Raw genomic sequence first — 9,051 nt, 5'->3', positions numbered from 1 at the left:
CTTGTCTCTGGCTGGAAGTAGGAGGTGTACTGCCTGTGGCCTCACAGAAGATGCTGGGAACCTGGGATCCATCATCTGCCTTGTTCCTGTTGCTAGAAGAGGCTGGGGAGGCTGGCCTGGGACCTCGGACTATACAGCCCTTCCCTTCTGCCTGTCCCAACTGTCTTGTGTTTGCTGCAGAAAGTTATAGGCAACACAAGAATAGACAGGTGATATGACCTATTGTCCTTTAACTAATGGGAGGAGGAGGGCTCTGAGAGTAAGAGGGTATCCCTTGTCTCCAGCAGGAAACACATTTCCTGCATTCTGGGATCCATGAAATACAGCCCCAAGAGGGACAGAGTATAAGACTTGCCCTGACCCAACATCCTGCAGCCCTCTGACCTGTGATGGAGATTCTAGGACTATGGAAATAGGGCCCTGATGTTATCTGTGTAGCCTCGGGTCCCACTGGTGCCTAGGGCCTGGCATCTCAACTCCCTGAGAGGGTAGAAACTGCCTCACTGGTTCCTCCCACTTCTCCGAGGTGTACAGATGTTCTTCTCCAAGTCACCTGTATGGTCTTGAGAGGCACATGCAGGTCACTGTGTGCTTCCTTCTGGCTCTAGTCATGGCTACAGGAGGGTCCATCTGCTTATCCTGGTCCTCATCCTGGCCACTGGGGCCTGTGGTGGGTGCCCTTTATACTTTCCAGACTCGAGTGGAATTGGGTGAAGTCCCTCTGTTTAGGGCACTTGAAATGTAAGGAGCCTCCAATAGACATGATGTAGAGCCTGCTGCTGAGTGGCTGGGCAGTGCGACACCACAGTTGCTCTCTTCCACAGTAGCCAGATGTTCAGCTTCCCTTGTCTGTGTGTATCTGGGGCTCCTGAGGTATCATCTGAAGCTTCAGTGACCCCTTTGGAGCCTTGTTGGTCATGAACCTAAGGTGGGTTGGAGATAGTGTCTGCTACACTAGGAGTTGTCCTTGGCCCTGTTTGAGAGTTTTAGCAGGCTGGGTCCATTTTGGGCTGTGATTGTCAGGGTGGTCAGGAGCTCAGTGTTGCTGTTGGAAGCAGTAGGGTGGAAAATATGGGGGCAGAGCTTCTGAGGCCTAGACATGTCCGCCCTGGGAAGAGACTCAAGCTGGAGCCAACCTGGGAAGCATGACACACTTTATCCCTTGCTCCCTAACAGAGGTCTGATGGTACTTCAGTATTTGCCCAGCCCGAAGCTGCAAGTCCTACAGAGAGACTGTAGGAAGTTTTCAAGGGTACACAGTTGGACTCTGGGCAGGGCCCTAGGAAAGGTCATTTGTTGTCCATGTCCTGCCTGTGCCCAGGTCCGTCTTGTTGAGGCTACTACATCTCAAAGTCAAAGCGAGATCCTGCCAGGAAAGTACCCTCAACTCTTAGGTGTGGTGTGGGGCACGGGCTTAGTACTTGGGACAGTACCTGGTACCCTGCCCAGCTAACCACACCTGGCTGGCCCACCCTTCATGGCTGGCTCACTCAGGGCTAGAGGTCGACAGTGTGATCCGTTTAAGCGTGGCCCTCAGTTAGCCAAGGTCTGGACTACATACCTGAGGAGGGACTTCTGTGTACCTCGAGGACTGTTTTTTTTTGCCGTGGTCATGACCACAACCTCATCTTCCAGGATGTAGATGTCCCAGAGCTTCAGGGGGACTTCAAGAGGTCTACATAATATAGCTGGCATGAGAGGATGTCACCTGTTCAGGTTGGGACCAATGACCCGTGCACAACCTTGGGTCCTCTATAGAGAGGTGATTCCATGAGGCTGTTATCAGACTGGTAGCTGCCCTGAAATAAAGGGCCTACTAAAACTCAGAGTGTCTCTGGTTCTCCTGTCCTGGATGGGTCTGCCAATGGTACTTGCTCAAATTTTGGCCTGTTCTATGGGTAGGACAGCAGGAGGGTCGCTCTTAGAGCCTAGCTCGTCCCTTGGATATGGGCCTTCTTGGGAGGCAAGGGAGTTCCTGGGACAGTCAAACCCCTGGGCTGGGCAACTGGCACTATGGAGCAAGGAAAGTCCCTGCCTATTCTTATTTCATTGCTGTGATGTCAGGAGCCCTGGACAGTTGATCTCCACACTGTTATCATGGGAGAACAGAGTTACTCAGGGTCGGGCTCCTGCCCACAATTGGCCGTAACCCTCTCTATTCTAGGTCCAGCCCAGTGCCTTCGTGAATAAGGCAGGACCCTTCATTCACTGTATACTTTTTTTTAACTTCCATTTTCATAATAAACTAGAAGCCAAAAGGGGGTGGCTGGAACCGTACTTGTGGAGTCCTAAGAGCCTATAGCCTACAAGTAGAGTTTATTCCAGAGTGGGGCAGCCATACCTTAAAAACAGTGGCAGGTGTCCCAGGAGTCAGAGGCTTACCCACAGCCTCAGAGAAGGGAGGAAAAACACCCAAGTCCCAGCAAGACTTGCTGCTCTACTATGTCCTGGTTTCTGAAGGGCCGGGTAGCCTTTGAGGAAGGACCTGTGGTAGATAAGCTTTGAGCAGCCATTTGGGCTCATGTGGCTGGTAAGGGACAGGGATGGAGGTTTGTGGCTGCCCCTTGGGCTCAGGATCAGGGGAGGACATGGATACGTTCCTGGCAGTCGCCTGGATTTTGGCCATAGATGGTGAGAGCTGCAGAATAATGAGCAGGATGCATCACCTGCGTTTGTTCAAGCACAGAGGGTTCTCTGCTGATAGGCACATGAGGAGATCCTTTGACAACCCCAAGACCATCCACAGCAGACAGTCCAGTGCTCAGAATGAGTAGGGAAGGGAAGGTGCTATGGCTATGAACTGTCACTAATTAGTGTGGCTGTCACCCAGCCTAGCTATTTTATCCCATGGGAGGCTGTCTACTTAACCTTAGATAGTGTGCTACTTATTAATTGGCTGCTGGAACAGTATCCAAAAAGCATCTTCCTTGTTGAGGACCATTGTCAGGACAGAGATAACCTGGCCCATGCCTAGGCAGTGGCTCCTGCTTTCAGGAATCAAAGTCATTCTGGGAGGAGATCACCCAAGATGGCTGAGGTCCCCTAGGGGCTGCCAGAGGACCTATACTGAGTGTATAGCCTTTGCACTTTGTCTTGATACCAGAGTTCTGGCCAGAGGACAGGGACCCCTGCTGTGGGCAGCCTCTGGAAGAAGGTCTGGAAAGTGGGTTGAAGAGGGCTGCAGCCACCTTGGGAACTGCCTGCTGGTCTTGTTCTCTTCTGGGCTTCAGGCACCTGAAGACCTGTCTCTGCTAAGCTGGAGCAGTAACATGACACTGAAGATCGAGGCTTGAGGACCTGTAGTGGCCGTTGGGTGTTTGAGTAGCCTGCCATGTGCTTCTCCTGGGAGGGCATGCTGCAGCACTGCCAAGAGTGTGGGGTCCAGGGAAGACCAGGAGCTAGGACAGACCCCCACACCCTTTCCATCACAAGCCCCAGCTCCTTGCTGCACCCCAGTGAACCTCACTGTTGTGTCCTGCCTACACAGTGACAGAGCTGGCCTGCAGGTGAAGGTGCCGGACTAAGTGGGGGGATGAGCCACTTCCTGTAAAGGGGAAAGAAGGACTGCTAAGGGGAGATTAGAGATCAGACCCTAGAAACAGCAATGGCCATTACAGTGTGACCTATGTCACAGGGCCCTGTGTGGACCATAGGAGAGGTCACAGTACTAAGTAAAGCTGTTGCCTTAGAGAAGATGCCCCTGCTCACTGGTGCTATGACGCTCTCTGGCAAGGAAAGCCAGGTTGTGTCTGGATCATGCTCCAAGCAAGCAGCAGGCCTCTTAGGAAGAACTGCTGTGTCTACATTTTGAGGATAAACCGTCTCAGGCATCCAGTGGATGAAGTGTGGTTTCGTTCCGGTTGGTTTATTTTGTTGTGTGCACAAGGGTTTCAGTCTTTGGACTGTAGTCTCACAGGTTTAAACCAGAGGGTAGAGCCTTTTGGGCCATGTGGTGGTCATCAGTTTGTTTCTATAAGAAACCAGTGTCTTCCAAGGAGGAGAGCTGGTCTGTGTTTGACTGAGGAGCTGTGCACTTGGTTCCATACTGCTGGAGTCTCTGCCCTCCGTCCTCCCACCCCCATTCCTAGTCTCCCCTCAGGAGTGCTTTTTTTTTTTTAACAGAATAGAGTTTATTCAGGGCATGGGAGGGGAGTTAAAAGGCTGGTGGAGACAGAGAAGGAGAGCGAGTACTTTCTTCTTCTAGCAGGCAGTTCACGCCCTTTAGCTGTGCACCTTCAGTTGACTGTAGAGGTCTTTGCTTCCATGTGGAGGCTCAGGAGTCCCTCGTCCTGGTGCCCTCTCTGAAGGGCATAAGTCACGGAGAGTGCTTCTCACCATGCATCATCATTTGTTTGCCAGTATCATGCTCCTTGGCTGCCACCTGGGTTCTAGCCCCTCTTTCTTAGGACTTGATGTCTAGTAGTAACCATCACATGGGGTGTGGCTGTTTTCTCTAAGGAGAGGCCTTTTGGCAGCATCACCCCTCTATCTAGACCCCTGCATTTTGCTCAGGACTCCCATCCCTTCTGACATCCCCCTGGCCTCTCCCTATCTTTTGCTCCAGGCCTCCAGACTTTTGGGCTCCCGGAAACAGGATGTGGCTCTGAGTCCCTCTGCTGTGCTTCCTAAGAATGCTTGGCCTGCTTCATCCGTGCATCACACACTCTTTTCTCTTAATCAGGCTGGAGAAAAACTGCCATCCATCCATCCATCCATCCATCCACCCATCCATCCATCCATCCACCCATCCATCCATCCATCCACCCATCCATCCATCTGTTTATTGACACACCATCTCACTGTGTAGTTCTGGCTGTCCCGGAAGGCACATGTCTATGTAGACCAGGTTGTTCCTAAACTCACAGAAATCCATCTGCCTCCTTCTCCTGAGTGCTGGGATTAACGGCGTGTACTATCCATCATGCCTGGCTGAAGCTCAGCTTTAATGTTGGCCTTCCAGAGAATCGGTTTCTCCTCCTTCTGTTTTTTATTCTTTTTTTTTTTTTTGGTCTGTTTTATGTGTGTGTGTTCTTGTTTCATCTTCCATTTGTAAACCTCCTGACATTCAGATACCCAGAGAGGCTGCAGGATTGGGGCTATCTTGGACTCTCTGTATCTGTGTAGGGCTATATCCATGACATTACCTACTCTGTGCCTGGTCCTGGGAGGGAAAGCCAGGCTGACCTGGTTTGTTCATGACACCTCTTGGGATTCTGCTGTCCTTGCTCCTGATCTTCCCCAATCCTGACACTTAAAAAAAAAAAAAAAAAAGATTTATTTATTGTTACATGTAAGTACACTGTAGCTGTCTTCAGACGCACCAGAAGAGGGTGTCAGATCTCATTAAGGATGGTTGTGAGCCACCATGTGGTTGCTGGGATTTGAACTCAGGACCGCCAGAAGAACAGTCAGTGTTCTTACCCATCTCTCCATGAGCCATCTTGCCAGCCCCCAATCCTGACACTTAATGTTTTTAATGTCTTTTCCTTGAAAATGTAGGGCTCCGTTCCTTATGCTAAATGTGGGATGGACTTGGGGAGAAGCTTTTCACAAAATGAGAAATATGGGCCTGGGAGGGATATCATGTAGAACTATAGTAGGTATTGATGACATACGGCAGGACCAGTGTCCAGGACATGTAATTGGCCATGTTCTTGTTTACCTCTTTAGTTAGTGAGAAACCTGGGCTCCTGGCTGGACCTGTCTATTCATGCTGCTCCTGGCAGGGATACAAAGGTCTTGTGTTTCCTTTGGTTTTTGGCTTTCTGCAACTCCAGCTGAAGAGGCCATACCTCTCAGGAGCCTCAGCGGACCTGTGGAGAAGAACGAAGGGAGAGTAATAATCCTGTGTGGCAGGCCTAGTGTGATCATGGGAGGACCAGAGTGGGGGGATGAGGGAGAGCATCTTGGTCCTCAAGAGGGCTCAGTCCTCCTGAAACTGGACTTTGCTTCCCTCAGTTGAAGAGTGGATGAGGGCTGAGTTTTGTTTGTTTTTTTTTTTTTAAGATTTATTTATTTATTATATGTAAGTACACTGTAGCTGTCTTCAGACACTCCAGAAGAGGGCGTCAGATCTCATTTCAGGTGGTTGTGAGCCACCATGTGGTTGCTGGGATTTGAACTCTGGACCTTTGGAAGAGCAGTCAGGTGCTCTTACCCACTGAGCCATCTCACCAGCCCGAGGGCTGAGTTTTAAACTTCTATTCCTCCCTTCCGCCAGGTGTTATCACTGCCCCTGAGCTGGGCTGGCCCACACTTCAGCATCAGGTTCTTCCTAATCAAGGTAACCTTGCAGGAATGGCAGAAACCTGGAAACCAAGCCCCGCATCCTCAGGGTCAAGTCAGTTACCTCCCTTTCTGAGGCAGCAACAGGGGGTCTGAGGGACTCTCACTCAGCCCAGTCCTTCACCCTTCGCTGGCTGGCTGGGACTCTAGTTCTTAGCTATTTTCTTGTGGATCTGAACCTCTGACAATTTTGCTAGAACATAGAAATGTTGGCATCGGCTAAATTGTTCCTTCTTGGGGTGACCATAGGACATTGCATTGCTCTCTGGCTGACCAGACAGAAGGGTGAGGTAGCCAAGCTGGAAAAAAGCAGGAAAGGAGCAGACCCTGGCCAGGTCATGCTGGAGGTCTCATTTCGTGGCATGGGGTCTCCCTCGGACAGCAGAGTCCTTTTCTTTTCTTTTTCTAAAGACTTATTTATTTATTTATTTGGTTTTCTCTGTATAGCCCTGGCTGTCCTGGAACTCACTTTGTAGACCAGGTTGGCCTTGAACTCAGAAATCTGCCTGCCTCTGCCTCCTGAGTGCTGGGATTAAAGGCATGCGCCACCATGCCCGGCTAAGACTTATTTATTTTTTGTATATGAGTACACTAGTTGTCTTCAGACACACCAGAAGAGGGCGTCAGATCACATTGCAGATGGTTGTGAGCCACCATGTGGTTGCTGGGATTTGAACTCAGGACCTTTGGAAGAGAAGTCAGTACTCTTAACCACTGAGCCATCTCTCCAGAATCTTTAGGTCCAGCTGGGTCTTAGAAGGCATCAGGCAGCAACCCCTGAGCTGCATATATGGTCACCAGGGATGGAGTCCTGCTCAGTGCCCCTCCCACCAGTTGTTACCCATGCCCACGACCTCGAAATCATCTTGCCTCAGTCTACTGGGCGATAGGATTGAGGTGTGTGCCATCTTGCTCAGTTAATAGACACAGTTTTGGAAACACCCTGCCAATCTTTCTTTTGATTAATGTGTGCTGAGTCTGTTCTCATGTAATGTAAGTATCGAGATGTTTGCTTTTAGGTCTATCATTTTATTGCCTTCTGTTCCTGCTGTGTGTCTCTGACGTTCTGTGTTTCCCCTTTGTTGTGGAAGAGTCTGGTCCCAGGGTCTACAAATGTTGAGTCCGACCACGGCTCACATGTCTGGGTTCGAGCCTGGAAAGCATCTTGGAATCTAGAAGAAAAGAGGGAACTAGGCGGCGCGAGAAAGGATGGAACCAAGACATTAGTCAGATCGAGGTTCAATTTTACTATTCGGAGACACGGGGTTATGAAGAAAGGGGAGGGGCCCATTCCCACCAAATCATCCTTGGAGTCCAGTTGCAGGTGACCACGTGTTGGCTCCGGAACAGCTAGGCAGCAGGTAGTAGCAGTGGGAGTGGCAGAACAATAGGGTGCAGGCTCCACCCCCATGCTCTCCTGGTGCTAACAGTAAAACCTGATCAGCCAGATTTCAGGCTTGGGGGTGGGGTGGGGAGGGAGGTTACATACAAATAGGTTCCAAAGTGCTGCAGACGCAAAGATAGATCAAGGATTGCACAGGGTACAAGCTACAGGGTACTCACTGATAGAGGGTGGTGCTGGGCAGCAGCAAGGCCATTGGCTTCCAGTGATCAGGGTCAAAAGCCAAGTATGCATATTGGTTAGAAAGAGGTGACTTCATTTTGCTAGAATATGCCTGGTTTATATTAAGGCAACAGCAAAGTCAGGTGTATCACTGGAGCAGGGTGGAACATGCCGGGTGGTGGAGGGATTAAGTGCTTTTAATCCCAGCACTTGGGAGGCAGAGGCAGATGAATCTCTGAGTTCGAGGCCAATCTGGTCTACAGAGTGAGTTCCAGGTCAGCCAGAGCTACACAGAGAAACCCTGTCTCAAAAAACAAAGTAAAATATTTTTTTACATTTACTCTGTGTGTGTGTGTGTGTGTGTGAGAGAGAGAGAGAGAGAGACAGAGACAGAGACAGATCAGAGGACAGGTTTGGGGGATCTGTTGGCTCTCCCCTGCCTTGTGAAACTGGAGAATTAAGCTCCGATCATCAGGCCTGCCGGCAAACACTCTTCCTGGCTGAGGCATCTTGCTCAACCCTAACCTGTATCTTTAAAAGAGATTTATTTTTATTTTATGCCTATGGATGTTTTCCCTGCATGTGTGTACTAGCCATGTGGGTGCAGGTTTTCTGAAGAGCAGCCAGTGCTATCCACTGAGCCATCTCTCCAGCCCAGCACAACTGTTTGCTTGATAGTTCTTCCTATAAATATGCTAGCAATTGTCCTAGGAATAATAGTCTTCTGTCTCTACTTCAAGCCAGTTGTTCCAAACTCCGGTCTATGTGGTTTGGGTCCAAAACCAGCGTATAGAAATCACGTGGTAAAAATAGTCAGAATAGGGTATCTTTGGGGGGCCAGTGAGACGGCTTATCAGTGAAAGCCTCTGCTGCTCAGGCATGATGACTGGAGTTTGGATATCCAGAAACTCACCTAAGTTATAGGTGGGCATGGCAAGTCCCTGCAATTCCAGCCTCAGAAGGCAGAGACAGGATTCACAAGGCAAGATGTGACTAGCTGCATCCAAGATCTCTGGGTTTGAGAGATCCCACTTCCAGTGAGGGAGGTGGAAGAGCAATGGAGGATGGATGATTTCTGACAACTACCTCAGGCCTCCATATGCACATGCAGCACGTCCACACACACCCATACATACACACACACACACACACACACACACACACACACACACCCATACATACACACATACACACACACACAC

Source organism: Mus caroli, chromosome 7, assembly GCF_900094665.2.
Source record: "Mus caroli chromosome 7, CAROLI_EIJ_v1.1, whole genome shotgun sequence".
Taxonomy (NCBI): domain Eukaryota; kingdom Metazoa; phylum Chordata; class Mammalia; order Rodentia; family Muridae; genus Mus; species Mus caroli.
This window is presented reverse-complemented; position numbering follows the sequence as displayed.